The sequence below is a fragment of the Danio aesculapii genome, chromosome 21, assembly GCF_903798145.1.
Source record: "Danio aesculapii chromosome 21, fDanAes4.1, whole genome shotgun sequence".
Classification (NCBI taxonomy): domain Eukaryota; kingdom Metazoa; phylum Chordata; class Actinopteri; order Cypriniformes; family Danionidae; genus Danio; species Danio aesculapii.
This window is the reverse complement of record NC_079455.1, coordinates 41528639-41548343: the sequence shown is the minus strand read 5'-3', so window position 1 is coordinate 41548343 and position 19705 is coordinate 41528639. Positions and strand designations below refer to the sequence as shown.

At 34.4% G+C, this 19705-nt stretch overlaps 1 protein-coding gene across 1 annotated transcript in view; it reads left to right on the top strand.

Moving 5' to 3' along the window:
* Window positions 1-2230: 2230 nt before the first annotated feature.
* lrrc8aa (leucine rich repeat containing 8 VRAC subunit Aa) overlaps window positions 2231-19705 on the top strand; it is a 59663-nt gene continuing 42188 nt past the window's right edge. The window contains exon 1 of the mRNA XM_056445795.1: window positions 2231-2328. The gene's annotated coding sequence lies outside the window, so the exon portion shown is untranslated. The remainder of the gene's footprint in view (window positions 2329-19705) is intronic.

Sequence of the window (19705 nt, the reverse complement as noted above, 5' to 3'; positions counted from 1 at the left end):
TCGGTTACAGTAAATATAAACGCGACTAAAAAACGACCTTCATGGCAGGAGGATCGTCTGCGCTGCCGCTCCGCCCTGCGTCAAAGTCACGCCCGCTCGTGCTGGATCAGCGCGGTCCAGTCATCGAGCCGCAGTACAAATCCTACTATGGCGAAGACCAGTCTCATGAATATTAATTACGAATGCTGTCGTTGCCTGGTAACGATATTCAGCAGCCTTCAGACCTGAGAAATTGTCCAGGTGACGGATATTTGTTATTTAATGTTAGAAAAAAGTTATATAAATATATATATATATATATATATATATATATATATATATATATATATATATATATATATATATATATATATATATATATATATATATATATATTAAATTCAATTGATCTTTATTTCTATTGCACTTTTACAATGTAGATTGTCTCAAAGCAGCTTAACATAGAAGTTCTAGCTAGTAAATTAAAACTGTGTCAGTCCAGTTTTCAGAGTTAAAGTTCAGTTTAGTTCAGTTCAGTTCAGTGTGGTTTAATTTTCACTGCTGAAAGTCCAAACACTGAAGAACAAAACTTCCCCGATTTATTAAAGTGAAGGAAAAAAACTATATATATATTCATTCATGATCTGGGGTCGCCACAGTGGAATGAACCGCCATATATATGGGAGCGTATACATATATTCTATATTCTTATCAGAAAGAGCAACTAATATATGTGAGATACAGATCACATTTTAAATAGTAAGCTTTATTTAAATTATATTTAATCATAAAAATAAAAAATTAAGGAGAAAAAATGATTATGATATATACACACACACACACACACACACACATATATATATATATATATATAATAACTGTAAAGAAGCACAGAAGCTTGATTATACATGTTGTCACAAGTATTTAAATTATAAACAGTGTAAAACTACAATCTGAATAATATATAAGAATATAATAGTATAAAATGCATTGTAAAATACACAAATATATTAACATTAGATAATAGATGTATAATGATTAATATTTTTATCTGTATTATAAATAGTACAAATAGTAAACTTAAAGTATGATGAAGTATAAAATGAATTTCAAAAAAGGAAAATACCTGGATTATGAAAACAAAATATATACGTTAATGCACTTTTATAATTGATTCATTTTCTCTCTCTCTCTCTCTCTTTCAATGGGTTTTCAAAGGTCTTGCCAATGCATTTATCAAGTTTACATTAAAAAGAACATACATATATATTAAACAAACACAAAAAAACATAGTAAACAGTAAATAGTGGTGTAGTATTATAATATATACAGTTGAAGTCAGAATTATTAGCCTCCTGTTTATTTTTTCCCCAATGTCTGTTTAACGGAGAGAAGATTTCGACACATTTCTAAACATAATAGATTTAATAACTCATTTCTAATAACTGATTTATTTTATCTTTGCCATGATGACAGTAAATAATATTTGACTAGATATTTTTAAGACACTTCTGTGCAGCTTAAAGTGACATATAAAGGCTTAACTAGGTTAATTAGGTTAACTAGGCAGGTTAGAGTAATTAGGCAAGTCATTGTATAATGATGGTTTGTTCTGTATACTATTGAAAAAAATATAGCTTAAAGGGGCTAATAATTTTGACCTTAAAATGGTTTTTAAAACATTTAAAACAGCTTTTATTCTAGCCGAATTTAAACAAATAAGACTTTCTCCAGAAGAAAAAATATTATCAGACATACTGTGAAAATTTCCTTGCTCTGTTAAACATCATTTGGGAAATATTTAAAAAAGAAAAAATTCAAAGGGGGGCTAATAATTCTGACTTCAACTGTGTGTGTGTGTGTGTGTGTGTGTGTATATATATGTCAATAAATTAAAATGTCAACCAGAGTCATATACAATTATTATTTATATAGAAGAAATAAAATAAGGAAATATATATTTGAAACAACAACTACAACAACTTTGCGATTCGTTGGCCCTATTGCCATGCAAATTAACCTCTGCTCTAAAACTGAAGCGATTCGTCAATCCGCCGTCAACCTTCGTCCCACAGAACTGGTTTCAGGCAATCAGATGCGCCTACGGGGCCAACGTAAAGTAACGTCATAAATATTCATGAGCCGGGCCTTCGTCATAGTAAGATTCAAAACATGCGCGTCCCAGGCGGTTGGAGTGACGCGTTTTCCTGGGCGGGTTTATCCGCGTTCCTCAACTCTTTCCTCGGGCTGCGGGAGTGAGAGCTGCCGCTGTGGACCGTGTGGACCGGCGGAGAGACATGTATCAGTTATACGCCACAGGAGCCAGAAATCCACTCAGCACTGAAGCCGGTGAGTTGCTCCGGGTGTTTGTGTTTTTCCTCGGGGTGTTTTGGGTGTGTTTAACCACACAACAGGCTTTTTGGAGAACAACAAGACAAGCTTTAATTTTCCACCCGTGGAAAACCATTAGACTGCAGGCCCAGGACTGAGCGTGTGCGCGCTTAACTTTGTGTCTCGAGTTAGTCAATGAATTATTGAGTTTTGGTGATTCTGTTCTTGTGTTTTCACTTTCCACAGTGTTTCATATGCTTGTTTATGTGCGTATGTGTGTGTGGAGCTGATTTGGTTGATAAAACAGCTCATGGAATTACTACAGGACTCCTAAATAAGGGGTCCATCCTGAGGTTCGTGGAAAAGTTCAGAGAAAACATGGTGCATAAAGTAAATCTTAATCAAATTCACATAAAACATGTCAATAGTAGTAAGAGTGTGATGGATAAACAAACAGAAACAAGCTAGATAAAGAAAAAAACGTAAGTATAATTCATTTATAATTGAAAATGAGTCATTCATTTAAAACGCAGTGCTGTAGTGAGTAGAAAAATATAATTAAATGAAAGAATATTAATCCTAAAATATTGCATATTTCTAATATCTTAAGGGATTTTTGTAAATACTCACATTTATAGAGCTTTTAGACGCTTGTCATCATTTTGTGGGCTTTAAAACAAATCTTTTAGCATCTAGTTTAGATTGAATTATTGAGTTTTGGTGATTCTGTTCTTGTGTTTTCACTTTCCACAGTGTTTCATATGCTTGTTTATGTGCGTATGTGTGTGTGTGGAGCTGATTTGGTTGATAAAACAGCTCATGGAATTACTACAGGACTCCTAAATAAGGGGTCCATTCTGAGGTCCGTGGAAAAGTTCAGAGAAAACATTGTGCATAAAGTAAATCTTAATCAAATTCACATACAACATGTCAATAGTAGTAAGAGTGTGATGGATAAACTAACAGAAACAAGCTAGATAAAGAAAAAAACGTAAGTTTAATTCATTTATAATTGAAAATAAGTCATTCATTTCAAACGCAGTGCTGTAGTGAGTAGAAAAATATAATTAAATGAAATAATATTAATCCTAAAGTATTGCATATTTCTAATATATCTTAAGGGATTTTTGTAAATACTCACATTTATAGAGCTTTTAGACGCTTTTCATCATTTTGTGGGCTTTAAAACACTGAAATCTTTTAGCATATAGTTTAGATTGAGGTAAAGATTGCATTGATTATTATACATGCATTGTGCTTAATGGAAGAAGTAGAACTACGTAATTTAGAAATAAAAAGAAGTTAGAAAGACTGTTCTGAAAATACACTTGTTTATAAATATTAAATGCATTTAAAAATGCAGTGCTATAGTGAGTAAAAGTTTATTTATTCCATACAAATATATAGAGTTGCCTATTACATTTGAGGATGATCATCATTGTATTTTGTGGGATTGAAAACCTTTAGTTTAGATTGTTAGATTGAGGTAAACTTAAATTGGTTATACAAGCATTGTGCTAGAGTGTTTTACTATTTTAAAAATTAAAACAATTAGATAAAGTGCCCTAAAATAACATCAATAAAATCAAATTAATAAATAATAATTGCATCTAAAATTGCAGTGCTACAGTGAGTAAATAAAACAATAGAATAGTTTAAAAACAATATATGAAAAACAAGTTTTATAGGAAGTTTTCTACTTACAAACATATAGAGCTGCCCTTTAAACCTTAGGGTAACTTTTCATCATATTTAGTGGGATTAAAAGCCTGTAACTTTAAATTTAGACTGTTAGATTGAGGTAAAACTACATTGATTATACAGGTATTGTGCTAGAAATAATATAAATAATTCAAAAATAAAAACAAGTTAGATAAAGTGCAGTAAAATTAAGACAATAAAATTAAATTAATGAATAATAATTGCATCTAAAATTGCAGCGCTACAGTGAGTAAATAAAACAATAGAATAGTTTAAAAGCAATCTATCAAAAACAAGTTTTATAGGGAGTTTTCTACTTATAAATATATAGAGCTGCCCTTTAAATCTTAGGATAAGTGTCATCATATTTAGTGGGATTAAAAGCCTGTAACTTTAAATTTAGACTGTTAGATTGAGGTAAAACTACATTGACTATACATTGTGCTAATAATAATACAAATAAATATACATCAAAAATGAAACCAGTTAAAGTGCACTAAATAAATACAATAAAATGTAATAACTAAGTAATTGCATCTAAAATTGCAGTGCTGCAGTGAGTAAAAAAACAATATGTTTGAGTAGTTTAAAAACACGATATGAAATACTTTTTTGTTAATAGGGAGTTTTTTTACTTACAAATATTTAGAGCTGCCCTTTAAACCTTAGGGTAACTTTCCATCATATTTAGTGGGATTAAAAGCCTGAAACTTTAAATTTAGACTGTTAGATTGAGGTAAAACTACATTGATTATACAGGCATTGTGCCAATATTAATACAAATAATTCAAAAATAAAAACAAGTTAGATAAAGTGCAGTAAAATTAAGACAATAAAATTAAATGAATGAATAATAATTTAATCAAAAATTGCAGCGCTACAGTGAGTAAATAAAACAACAGAATAGTTTAAAAACAATCTATCAAAAACAAGTTTTATAGGGAGTTTTCTACTTATAAATATATAGAGGAGCCCTTTAAATCTTAGGATAAGTTTTCATCATATTTAGTGGGATTAAAAGCCTGAAACTTTAAATTTAGACTGTTAGATTGAAGTAAAACTACATTGATTATATAGGCATTGTGCTAATAATAATACAAATAAATATACATCAAAAATGAAACCAGTTAGTTAAAGTGCACTAAATAAATACAATAAAATGTAATAAATACAATAGAAGATGTTTGAGTAGTTTAAAAACACGATATGAAAAACTTTTAATAGGGAGTTTATTTACTTGCAAATATATAGAGCTGCCCTTTAAACCTTAGGGTAACTTTTCATCATATTTAGTGGGATTAAAAGCCTAAAGCTTAAAATTTAGACCGTTAGATTGAGGTAAAACTACATTTATTATACAGATATTGTGCTAGAAATAATATAAATAAAAATAATTCAAAAATAAAACAAGATAAAGTGCACTAAAATAAAGTCCATAAAATTAAAAGAACAAATAATAATTGCAGCGCTACAGTGAGTAAATAAAACAATACAATAGTTTAAAAACAATATATGAAAAACAGGTTTTAAAGGGAGTTTTCTACTAATAGATATATAAAGTTGCTCTTTAAATCTTATGATAATTATTCAACACATTTAGTGGGATTAAAAGCTTGAAACCTTAAATTTAGACCATTAGATTGAGGTAAAGGTACATTGATTATACAGGCATTGCTCTAGAAATAAAAATTGCAAGTGGAAAAAACAATAAATAATGTGCACTGAAAGAAATAAAAAGTCAATGAATAAATGCTGCATCTGAATGTGCAGTTTTAGAGAGTATTAAAATATAATATATATATATTTTAAAAATATTAAACATGTAATTTACATTTCTATAGGTTTGTACATAAAATATATCGAGCTGAGTTTGTGGGATATAAAAGCTTGACTTTAAACTTAGATTGAGGTAAACCTTACCTTTATTATGCAGTCTTTGAACTAGAAATTAAAATATGCAAATTAGTTTTGCCAATTAATTCAGAAATAAAAAGTATTCTGCATAACCTTTGGTGGTTATGAAGTGGGTTAGTGGTTAAAATCTAGTTCAGTAACCTGTAGGTTTACAACTTGACTTGGTTGCACCGCCATTATGCAACAGTGGTTTACATAAATTTGCATCCGTTCTTAACACACAGCACAATTGTTTTAATCACTATTTTATGGTGCCTTTTGGCTTTAGTTTAGTCTTAGAATGAGATATTTTCTCAAGTTGCAGGTTAAAACGCTGACCCAGAGGCGAGAGAGGTGTGTGTTTTTGAGCAAGTGTGGGCCTGATGTTTTTTCCTCCACATGTGTGAAGTTGTCTTTGTTCGGTGGAGAAAGTGGTGTGTGTGTGTGTTGATCTGTGCAGGTCGCACCCATAATTGACCGGATTCAGTGTTTTGTATTGCATTTTTGTATTGTATTTTTATAAAGTTTGACCGATTCACGATAGAGGTGGGCGATATGACCTAAAATTAATATCACGGTATTTTTCATCTTTTGAACGGTGACGGTATAATATCATGGTATTACTTTCAATAGCAAAATAATATACATCTCAAGGAAGAACAGACAAAAGAAAGTTTCACTTCTATCACTCTTTAAAAGTTTTGGTTTGGGTCATTGTAAATGCTCAGTCTCGTTATGAGCTGATCTTCATTTCTCTGTGTTGGTGGAATAAAGCAGGCGAGTCAGCCGCACCAATTTATGAGCAGACAGAGCAGGATTCTCATGATGACCACCAGCGCAATTCCGCTCTTTGTTATGAGCCGTAGTTTCAGTGTAAACTTAGTAAAGGTGAGTTTCTTTGGCGATGATGTCTACTGTATTAGACTTTATATTTAGCGGACATTTGCGCTGAACACGCGGTGAATGCAACGCATCAAGATTCGGGCACCTTCTCCGAAAACACTCGATTGATCTCAGCTGGCGGATCAACATTTACCTCATGTCATGATCGCTGTCATCTGCGCCATTATTATTATTATAACTTTAGGTGAGGTTTGCAAACCTGTGCACTTTTCACTCTTCAGCCGTTTGCATTTCCTGCAGTAACAAAAGCTCCCTGTTATCTGACAGCGGGAAGCGTTGAGTGATCGACAGCTAATATGAACCAATACAGCAGCAGGGTAGAGCGATTCAGCAAGTTCTTAGAGAAAATCAAATCAGATTGCACTACAACCATTATATTCAGTCGCACAAATGTTCCCAAATATATTATGAGGGCGCATAGATAACATTTCCGGCGCTTATGCGACCAAAATGGTTGCAATTTCGAGCCCTGTAGTATAAGGACATGTATTCAGACCACAACTGAACGTTTGAAGAAAATTGAATGCCTTATTATTTAGAATTAGCTGTTATTGATGTAAATGCAGCCGTTTAAGGTGCATAATTGATTTATTACGGTATTGACGGTATTAGAAAATCCATGTCTTGGCGCAATGTCACACCGGTGATGACTATGACACCGGTGTACCGCCCACCCCTAATTCACGATATCGATTTCTATTATAATTTTTTTTTTTATTGTGTAACTAGTCAACTTAAAACGTTACAACAACATGACTGAAGTAACCTTCTCTTTATAAGCAACTTGAAAAACCATCTGGTTAAGGAGCATTGTATTTTTAATGGCCATGCCATACATAAATTGGTCAACAAGGTGTAAATAAATGTAAAACAAATTCACGAGTTAAATATCGTTGCAGAAGATTTTTTTAAAAAATATATGTGTAAATATTGCAGTTGCAGGAATACAGAGGTATTTTTGGCAAGTTTTGCTGAGCCTAGGAAAGATTGGCTGTCAGCTCGGCTTTGACTTTGTCTTCTTCTGATTGAATGACAGGTTGTAATGCCGCTGCCATTTTCTTAAAAAGATATAGTGGAAGTAAAGGACTGAACATGGAAACTGTAAAGCCTAATTTGAGGAAAATGTCATTGAGTGTAACCACAGATACAGAGACATTGGATCGTTTTAAAGCCGCGATTCATCAGCTGATCGCTCGTATGTCAGCTTATAGACAAACCAGCTGATCGAAGTGACTTTAAAACGCTCCAGTGTCCCTGTATCTGTGGTTACACTCAGTAAACAGCGGTGAGTTTGGTGATCTGATGACTTCACGGCCAATCACAGTCATTTCTGTTGAGCATGTGAACACAATGGCCAATCAGCGCTGTTTAAAAACGTTCAAATGTTAGTACAGATTAGTACCGAATTCCAGTATCATGACAACACTAGTAATTATTAGTATTGATATAGTGTTATCTTTACTTTTTTGAGTTGGCTTACCCATTATGCTTTTCTAGAGATCATGAAACAGCAGCAGCAGAGTGATTACAAACACATACAGCATCTCATTTTACTCCACATGACTTCCTAGTATGCTGGAAATCAATAAAGGGAGCTCTAAAAGTAGCACTTTATTACATGTCTTCTGAAGTCATATGATAGCTTTTTGTGGGAAGCAGAAGCAGAATATAATTCTGCTCATTATTCACTGGAAGTCTTCACATCTGCTCCTGCTCGTCATGCCATGTTTGTAGGAGAGGCAGCTGTCGGATTTTTAAAATAGATATATTTTTCTGTAGCTCTCAGAATAATTTTTTTTTCTTAATTTATTTATTTATAATTTATTTATTTATAATTTTATTGATCCAGTTGTTGAGGTCTTGGTGACCATGCTTTATTATTTTTTATATATTATAAAATTTATGTAATTTTAGAAAAAAAAGTTACTTGATAAATAATAAAATGTATTTAATTATATTAATATATTTATTTTATTTCTGATTATTATTATTATTATTATTATTATTGTTATTATATATATATATATATATATATATATATATATATATATATATATATATATATATATATATATATATATATATTTTTTTTTTTTTTATTAATTATTATTTGATTTATTCATTATTATTATTTATTTATTTATTTTTCCAAAAAAGACAAATGGTCAAAAATCTTTGTTGTTCAACCTATTTCTGACTGGATTTTTACTTAATCTTTGCTCCAGGTTACGCGTCATTCTGAGAGGCTTTAGTAAAGTAAAAATGTCAGATTTTTTTTATTTATTTATTTATTTTTTATTAATTAATACATTTTTTTATTTATTTTTTTTTTTTTTATTCACTGTATGAAACAAAAATCAAAATTCAAAACAAATATGTTTATTCCGCCATTGCTTTTTGTTTTTTAATAATTTTTTTAATGGGGTTTTTACCTTTATTGTGATAGGACAGTGGAGATTTACAGACAGGAATGTATGGGAAGCAGAAATGGGGAAAGGCTCAGCAAAGGACCTCGAGCTGGGAATCGAACCCAGGTCACCGTGAGCACCTTTTGTGCTAACCACTGGGCTATTGGCGCTGACCACCATTGTTTTAATTATTTGCTAACTTCGATGACAAAGTATATGTCATGAAAGTGGTTTTCATTTCTTTTATGCCTTTAGTAGTGTTATGACACTGGAATTTGGTACCAATCAATACTGAAATTTTAAAAACACCCATTTCCCACTAACTGTTGAGCGCGTTCTTAAACAGCGCTGATTTACCATTGTGTTCACATGCTCAACAGAAATGACTGTGATTGGCCGTGAAGGTCATCAGTTCACCGAACTCACCGCTGTTTACTGAGTGTAACCACAGATACAGGCACACTGCAGCGTTTTAAAGCCACGATTCATCAGCAGATCGCACATATGTCATCTCATAGACAAACCAGCTGATCGACATCACTCTGAAACACTCCAGTGTCCCTGTATCTGTGTTTACACTCCGTAATCAGCAGTGAGTTCGGTGACCTACACGGCCAATCACAGTCATTTCTGTTGAGCACGTAAACGCAATGACAAATCAGGGATGTTTAAGAAAGCACTCAACAGCGCTCAAATGTTAGTGGGAAATTGACTTTTTAAAAATTTGAGTACTGATTGGTATCAAATTCCAGTATCGTGACGACACTGGTCTTTAGATTTGGTTGTTAATAAAATCACTAGGACAACCAGGTCTAAATCTATTATTTTCGTTATTGTTCCTGTCCAAAATAATGAATTAAGAGACTGCAAGTGTGAGCAAACCCTTAGAGAGGACTGTCTGATTTGTAAATGAATCATTCTTTTGAATCAGATCTTTTCATTAAACCAGTTTTCAAAATCACCCTAAATGATTCATTAACAAATTAAACTAACAAGGCCTCGGCCACTCTAATGCATCATCCCTTAGATTTCAATAAATGAACTTGTTTTTTTACACACTAAGAGATCAGTCCAAATTGTCGTCTGTGGGAATTGGCATTTTACATGAAGAGCTTTTTATTCCCTTTCCGCTACTGAGCTTGTGGTTTTGCGCTGAAATGCATGTTTAATTGCTTTGAGTGGTTTTAACTCCATCTCTGAAGCTCTTTAGAGTCTGGCCGGTGTGCTGGTACTTTGAATTAGTGGTGAGAAATGTTAAGTGCTGATTTCAGTGTCATTATGAGTAAAAACTCATTCACCGAAGACACACCTTGAGCATGCAAAGACATTTCTGACATGTCAAACCTCATTCCTCTCTGTATTTCTGTGTTTAGGCAAAGACTATAGATAGACAAATACAGTTCACTCACATTACTAAGGCTTTCAGAAATAGCATACTTGCCGACTTTTTGTGTAAACTGTCCATTTAAGAGCGAGTAAATTGAGAGTAAATATTTTTTTTTGTATGAATTGTACCTTTAAAAGTGAGTAAACGGAGTAAATGTAATTTTTTGTGTGTGAATTGACCCTTTAAGAGCGAGTAGACAATAAATTTTAATTTGTTTGAACTGTCCCTTTCAGAGGTAGTAAACCGAGGGGAAATTGTCTTTTTGTGTGAACCGTCTCTTAAGAGTATATTAAAATTTGTGTAAATTCTCCCTTTAAGAATGAGTAAATGTAGAGTAAATTGTATTTTTTTTTTGTTAACTGTCCCTTTAAGAGTAAACAGAGTAAATTGTCATTTTGTGTGAACCGTCCCTTAAAGTTTGAGTAAACTGTGTGAGTAAATGGAGAGTAAATTCTAATTTTTGTGCGAACCGTCCCTTTTAGAGTGAGTAGATGCAAATTTTTAAGAGCAAGTAAATGGAAGGTAAATTGTCATTTTTGTGTGAACTGTCCCTTTAAGAGTGAGTAAATGGAGGGTAAATTGTCTTTTTGTGTGAACTGTCCCTTTAAGAGTGAGTAAATGGAGGATAAATTGTCTTTTTGTGTGAACTGTCCCTTTAAGAGTGAGTAAATGGAGGGTAAATTGTCTTTTTGTGTGAACTGTCCCTTTAAGAGTGAGTAAATGGAGGATAAATTGTCTTTTTGTGTGAACTGTCCCTTTAAGAGTGAGTAAATGGAGGGTAAATTGTCTTTTTGTGTGAACTGTCCCTTTAAGAGTGAGTAAATGGAGGGTAAATTGTCTTTTTGTGTGAACTGTCCCTTAATAGTAGATTAATTTTGTGTAAACTCTCCCTTCATGAGCAAGTAATTGGAGAGTAAATAGATTTTTATCTGTTAACTGTCCCTTTTAAGAGGGAGTAAACCGAGAGTAAATAGTCATTTTTGTGTGAGTGAGTGACTTTAAGTGTGAGTTAATGGAGAGTAAATTGTCGATTTTGTGTAAAACGTCCTTTTTAGAGTGAGTAAATACACATTTTTGTGTGAACCGTCCCTTTAAGAGCGAGTAAACGGAGAGTAAATTGTAATTTTTGTGTGAACTGTCTCTTTAAGAGCGAGTAAACGGAGAGTAAATTGTAATTTTTGTGTGAACTGTCTCTTTAAGAGCGAGTAAACGGAGAGTAAATTGTAATTTTTGTGTGAACTGTCTCTTTAAGAGCGAGTAAACGGAGAGTAAATTGTAATTTTTGTGTGAACTGTCTCTTTAAGAGCGAGTAAACGGAGAGTAAATTGTAATTTTTGTGTGAACTGTCTCTTTAAGAGCGAGTAAACGGAGAGTAAATTGTAATTTTTCTGTGAACTGTCTCTTTAAGAGCGAGTAAACGGAGAGTAAATTGTAATTTTTGTGTGAACTGTCTCTTTAAGAGCGAGTAAACGGAGAGTAAATTGTAATTTTTGTGTGAACTGTCCCTTTAAGAGCGAGTAAACGGAGAGTAAATTGTAATTTTTGTGTGAACTGTCTCTTTAAGAGCGAGTAAACGGAGAGTAAATTGTAATTTTTGTGTGAACTGTCTCTTTAAGAGCGAGTAAACGGAGAGTAAATTGTAATTTTTGTGTGAACTGTCTCTTTAAGAGCGAGTAAACGGAGAGTAAATTGTAATTTTTGTGTGAACTGTCTCTTTAAGAGCGAGTAAACGGAGAGTAAATTGTAATTTTTGTGTGAACCGTCCCTTTAAGAGTGAGTAAAGGGAGGGTAAATTGTAATTTTTCTGTGAACTGTCCCTTTTAGGAGTAAATGGAGGGTAAATTAATTTTTTTGTGTGAACTGTCCCTTTAAGAGTGAGTAAATGGAGAGTAAATTGTCATTTTTGTGTGAACCGTCCCTTTAAGAGTGAGTAAACTGAGATTAAATAATTTTTGTGTGAACTGTCTCTTTAAGAGCGAGTAAACGGAGAGTAAATTGTAATTTTTGTGTGAACTGTCTCTTTAAGAGCGAGTAAACGGAGAGTAAATTGTAATTTTTGTGTGAACTGTCTCTTTAAGAGCGAGTAAACGGAGAGTAAATTGTAATTTTTGTGTGAACTGTCTCTTTAAGAGCGAGTAAACGGAGAGTAAATTGTAATTTTTGTGTGAACCGTCCCTTTAAGAGTGAGTAAAGGGAGGGTAAATTGTAATTTTTCTGTGAACTGTCCCTTTTAGGAGTAAATGGAGGGTAAATTAATTTTTTTGTGTGAACTGTCCCTTTAAGAGTGAGTAAATGGAGAGTAAATTGTCATTTTTGTGTGAACCGTCCCTTTAAGAGTGAGTAAACTGAGATTAAATAATTTTTGTGTGAACTGTGCCTTCTAGAGTAAACGGATAGTAAATTTCTTTGTGAACCGTCCCTTTAAGAGTAATTAAAGGGAGAGTAAATTGGAATTTGTGTAAACTGTCCCTTTAAGAGGGAGTAAACATGTGAACCATTTCTTTAAGAGCGAGTAGATTAAAATGGTGTAAACTGTCCCTTTAAGAGTGAGTAAACTGAGATTAAATTATTTTTGTGTAAACTGTCCCTAAAAGAATAAACAGATAGTAAATAGTAATTTTTGTGTGAACTGTCCCTATAAGAGTAAACAGATAGTAAATTTAGTTTATTTGTGGACCATCCCTTTAAGAGTGAGTAAATGAAGAGTTAATTGTAAATTTTGTGTGAACCGTCCCTTTAAGATGGAGTATATTTACATTTTATTGTGTGAACTGTCTATTTAAGTGTATTTTTTATTTCTCATGTACACATACTTTACAATTAAATAGTTATTTTATTTATTCCTGTATTTATTTATTTTTACAGTATTTTTTACATTTAAAATTACAGCCATATTTTTTTCAGTGCTATTTCAATAAAACATGCTAAACTTAATATTAGATCCTATACTGTATTCTAAAATGATGCACCAAATATGTTTTAGTTTTATGCAAACAGAAATATGACCAACAGAATATCAGATCTCTCTCATATGTACAATAATAAATGCTAAAGTGCTTGCTTGTGTTTGACGCATCAAACTGTAACGGCGTAACCTGATCTATGAAAATTAGAAATATGTCCCCATGTCAAGTCCTTGAATCTGAGGATCCTGGAAAGTCCTTGAAAAATCATTGAATGTGAAGATATTCCTGTGATTGGACTTGTTGATTGGATCAAGTGTGTGTGTGTGTGTGTGTGTGTGTGTGTGTGTGTGTGTGTGTGTGTGTGTGTGTGTGTGTGTGTGTGTGTGTGTGTGTGTGTGTGTGTGTGTGTGGTGGTGGGTTTGAAGATGATGCATGATCTGGTGTGTTTGGTTCATGTCCATCTTTACACCAGCCGTTAGCAGCAGATGGGGACAGTTTGCCCTTGGGGAGAATAAACAGAGAGCGAGTTAAACAACAGAGCCTTTGTGTGTGTTTGCGTGATTCACCTGGAGTTCACAGGGAAAATGTTGAGTTTATTTTAGAAAACCTTGAAGTTAAAACTGGCCAGATATGATGTGCTTGCTTGAGAAAAGTGTTGATTATCAGTATGTGCTGTACAGTTGTTTTCACAAACTTACTACATGCACTGTAGAAAATGCTGGGTTCCACTCAATTCCTTCATGTTGTCCCAACACAAATTGTTTGTTAACTTAATTGTTTTTACAAATTTAAGTTGATTGCACTTAATACAATCAAGTCTCCCTCCAAAAAACTCAATAACTGTGTTGATTAATTTCATTTTAATTAAGTCGTTTGAACAAGCAGTAAATGCATATATTTTTTATGTAAATATGAGTCAATTGTTTTGTTTCTGTGATGACATAATCAAGATGGCCCATTTTGTTTTACTCAAAGAATGATGTCTGCTGTTTGTTCAACCTACTTATTTAAAATGAGCTGAAACAACTAGGGCTGCAACTAACGATTATTTTAATAATCGATTAATCTGTCGAGTTTTTCCAGATTAATCGTTGGATCGGATTAAAAAAAAAAAAAAAAACATTTATTTCCAACCCTTTACTACACACGCATAGACACACGGCACCATTCTCTCTCTCTCTCTCACTCACTCACTCACTCACTCACACACACACACACACACACACACACACACACACACACACACACACACACACACACACACACAGACACACAGACACACACACACACACACACAGACACAGACAGACAGACAGCATCACATATACACACAAACACTCATAATCAGCATCCACGCGAATGTGCGTGCTCGCTCGCTCCGGAGCGATATTGTTCCCGTGCACTTTATTCTTAAATTTATTCCCGCACCGCAAGAAATCTGGTCAGGTCCCGCTGGTCAGTAGCGGGAATGCAGAACTCTAGTTTGTATTTACCGAGTCTCCCTTATCGTTCGGTCGAAACACGAAATGCTGCCAAACTGCAGAGGTTGAGTTCTTTTTCGAGACCAGGCCACTTGGTGCGCGACTTGCCATCTTACCTCACCTCTCTCTCCTCCTCGCTGTCCAGTGATGACAATCACGCATGCGCATTTTTAGGCATTAAATAAATAATATTTAATACTTATCTCCTATATTAGTGCATTGTTTTTCATAACAGTATTGAAACTGACACTGTTGCTATTTTTAGATCTCGCGGTATACCATATTACCGTATTACCACCCAGGCCTATATTCCAATTCACAAAAATGTGTTAGTGAGTGTTTTGGTTGTTTAAAAGACGTATAAATGATCTTGATTGTGATCTATGACGCGAAATGTGCATCGACATGTTTACTTACTGTTTAATATTCCTTCTCAGCTCCCGAATTCAAACCCCAATAAATATTTGATTTCATTTTCTTTGTCTTATCTTTCATCTTGTGCACCACCCCTAGACGGTGCGTAACACTTGCGTCCGGTCGTATGCCTCATTCATAAAAGCGAAAATGCAGGATTCATCAGTTACTCCCAAAATGTACGCAAGCAAGTGGCTGGCCAGCTGGGAGAAGAATAGATTGAACTGTATTGTTACATTCACTACATGTATCTGAAATTAAGTATAATACACATCAGCAAATTTCTTTCTTGTGTGTTTTGCTAAATCTAAATGTATTGTTTTACTAGTGCTTGTATATATTAACTATTTGGTGAGGTGGGGGGATTGGGGGACTTAACTGTTTCGTTCAATCCACTTAAATTTGTCAATACTAATAATTAGCTTAATCCCTTCATATGGTCCCAACACAAATCGATTGTGTGGGACCCAGCATTTTTTTTTACAGTGTTTGTCATATAATCAGAAAACGGCTATTCCTGTGTAGATTTCTTTTTGGTCATATGGTCCAGATGTTATTTACAACCTGATATATTTATGTGATACAGGGACACTGGAGCATTTTAAAGCCACGATTGATCAGCGGATCGCACGTATGTCACCTCATAGACAACCAGCTGATCAAAGTGACTTTGAAACACTCCAGTGTCCCTGTATCTGTGTTTACACTCAGTAATCAGCATTGAGTTCGGTGAACTGATGACCTTCACGGCCAATCACAGTCATTTCTGTTGAGCACGTGAACACAATGGCAAATCAGGGATGTTTAAGAACGCGCTCAACAGCGCTCAAATGTAAGCGGGAAATGGAGGATTTTAACATTTCACCATCAATTGGTATAGAATTCCAGTATCGTGACAACCCTAGGTGTGTGTGACCCATAGTATAAGCAGAATAATTCACTTCAGTCAAATCAGATCACTTTTATTGTGACATCATCAGCAGGACGTGTACTATCATGAGTGAAAAGCTTAGGTGCTGCATGGCTCCAGACAAAATACAGTGCAAAATACAACAACATACTCCCAAAATCCAAAACAATAAAAAATTGGCAATGTTGAAGACAATGAATATGTGTACTCATAGTCTGACTGTTAGTGGGAAATTATTGTAGGCAGTATTGTTTTAAGTAGAGCTTGGTTAAAGTACAGTGCATGCTACATCTTGATGGTGTGCAGTGAGGCGTATGGAGAGAGTTTGTGTGGGGTGTGTTAAATGTTCATCAGCCTGATAGTCTAAGAGAAGAAACTTTCCTTCAGTCTGTTGGTGCGTGACCGGATGCTGCGGAACCGTCTGCCTGAGGGTAGCAGAGAGAAAAGTCTATGTCTTGGGTGGCTGGAGTCGCTGATGATTCTCTTGGCTTTCCTCATGCACCGCCTGGTGTAGATGTCCTGGAGGGAGGGGAAGACAGTCTAGGCATGGTTAGGCATGGGCCGGTATAAGATTCTGACGGTATGATAATCTTGGATAAAAATATCATGGTTTCAAGGTATTGTGATTACTGCGGTAAAATATATTCTTTTTAAATGTCTGGGTAAAAAACTAAAACTTTTTTCCCCTTTGAACACAATATATTGTTTTTTTTTTTTGAAAGATTTTATACTTTGGAGCAGTAAACATGTCAGGCTATATAATTCAAATGAATCATTGACTTCTGCTGTCTTCATTTGTTTCAATAACACAGATTTCTTTACAATTTAAAATGTCTTTGGTGATTTTTTTTTTCTGCTGGAGATACTGTTGTCCTAAAAAAAATGTAAATAAAAAAAAAATCTTACACATACTTTAGGGACAGTATTACAGAAAATGTTGGCGTTATTAAAACCTTGACTTTTCCAAACCGCAGTGTACCTTGAAAATGATTCTCATCCCATGCCTAAGCATGGTACCAAAACTCGGTACTTTATGGGTATTGGTGCTAAATTTTGAAAGTCTGAAGTATCGACAAGCTCTGACGTTGACCGTTCTCCTATCAGTTCTGCAGAACCATTGCTAAATATACGTTACTTGTAGCAAAATAGGCTGGAGGATTTCCCCGGGACAACAGGCTCTACGTCATAATCACTCCCCCTCAAGAGCAAGCTCCTGATTGGTTAACGCGGCGCGAATGTCCGCTGAAGTTCAGATTTTCGTACTCGAGCGTTTCACGCGTTGTGCGTCAAATGCACAAAACGCTCAATTCTCGCAGAACATGTCATTTGTGCCACGCCATTTACGCGTATCGTGCCGCCAGATGTCTATTCGCATCTTTGCATTGACTTAACATGTAAATCACTTGCGCTTGATGCGCATTTCGCATTTGGTGTGAACACAGCATTACGATGGTTTGTTCTAAAGACTATCGAAAGAAAATATAGCTTAAAGGGGCTAATAATTTTGACCTTAATGCATTTTAAAAACATAAAAACTGCTTTTATTCTTGCTGAAACAAAACAAAGACTTTCTCCAGAAGAAAAAATACTATCGGACATACTGTGAACATTTTCTTGCTCTGTTAGACATAAGGGTGGCTAATAATTCTGACTTCAACTGTATACCAGTGATCAGACTGATCAGTCATCCACATATTTTCCTGAATCGGCCGCGGTGATTCCAGACAGTCCATAATACACAGAGATCTGTCTATTATTAACACGATGTTCAGATTAAAGTGAAGCAGGAACATAACCCGAGAGCACAGTTTCTGTATTACTAGCTCATTCCTGTTTTCCTGCTGATGTGTTTATTTTTTGCTTTTTTTCAGTGAGATGACGTTGCGTTCTAGAGGTTATATGAGAGAAGTCAGTACTGCTTACTGTATCAAAGTATTTATAACAAAAACTTGCATCATAGGGGAATAAGCAGAGCTATTTTTTCTGAAGTATCATCCTCATAGCGGAGATGAAAAACATGGAGGAATCCGGAACGTGGAGGAAAATGTCAAGTGTAATTGCATTCAAAGAAAGAGGCTTTTATATCAAGCAAGTGCAGCGTAAATGAGCAGACAGTGTGTGTTTTTATGGTTATTGTGTTGGAGTAGACGTCTCATGAATGGTCAGTGCTGGTCTAGACTGGATCTGCAGACAGCGTGAGGGCAGAAAGGAAACAAAACACACTTACAGCAGGCCTTGTGTTAAAACAAATCATTTCCAGTTGCTTCTAAAGGGCAGAGATGATCTTTTACACACACGCATACATACATACATACACACACAGGCTTGTCTGTTTACTTTCTGAAGGATATGAGGAAACTGTCTGTTTCGATGATGCTTTTGAAATACTGGAAGTCCATTAAATTGCTTACAGTTTTTGCTCTGTGTGTGTGTGTGTGTGTGTTAGGGCTGCACGATTAATCGAAAAAAGATCACGATCTCGATTCGACCATACACACGATCCTAATTGAGCTTTTTCTACAATTCAGCCAATTATATTTTCAAGGTCAGGAGAGAAGCGTAAAGTAGAGAAGTCTTCACAGCAACATTGACACCTGCAAATGCCGTTAAAAGTGCCACATATGGTATTTAAAAGGTACAATTCACCCAAAAGGTCATTTCTGTCTTCATGTAATGATGTATTCACGGTCGCGAAATCGCACGTTTGTTTCCTGCCGAGAACGCGTGTGTGCACGCAAATGATGCCTACTTTAGTGAACAGAACTGACATTTGCTGTGAATAACAGGTACTAAAGGTGTAAATGACGTTCAGTTTGTTGCACAGAGCGATCGTTTGAGAGCCGTGCGGGAGGTTTGATTAGCATGTATGCGTGTTTTTCTCACAGTGACAGCAGCCATGAGCCGCACTAGAAAGTGAAACCTGTGCGCACATCATTTAAATGATCATAACGCATTTTAGAGTTATGATTACGACAAGCATTTGATATGTTTTTTCTTTCATAGCGAACACAAAGTGTTGTGCATGAAAATAAATGTTTACTGTGTCAGTATAACAACCCAGCCTATATATAATGGAAATATAATGGTCTAATAATGCTGTCAATGACAAATGACAAGCACATGTCTTAAACATAATAAATCAACTTCAGAATTATGAATAGTATATTTTGATGTCCTCATTTTACTGTGAATTAACAAACAGGACATATTTAAAGTCTGTTCAAGTCCACCATAATACAAAATTTAGCATTTTAAGCAACAGTAGACCTACACATAGGTCTAATATTATTATTGGTGTTTTACCATATGTTTGAGAATGACCAATAATAATAGGCTAATCATAATAACCTTTATTTTACATTTACAGAATCGTGAGAGAGAATCGTGATTTT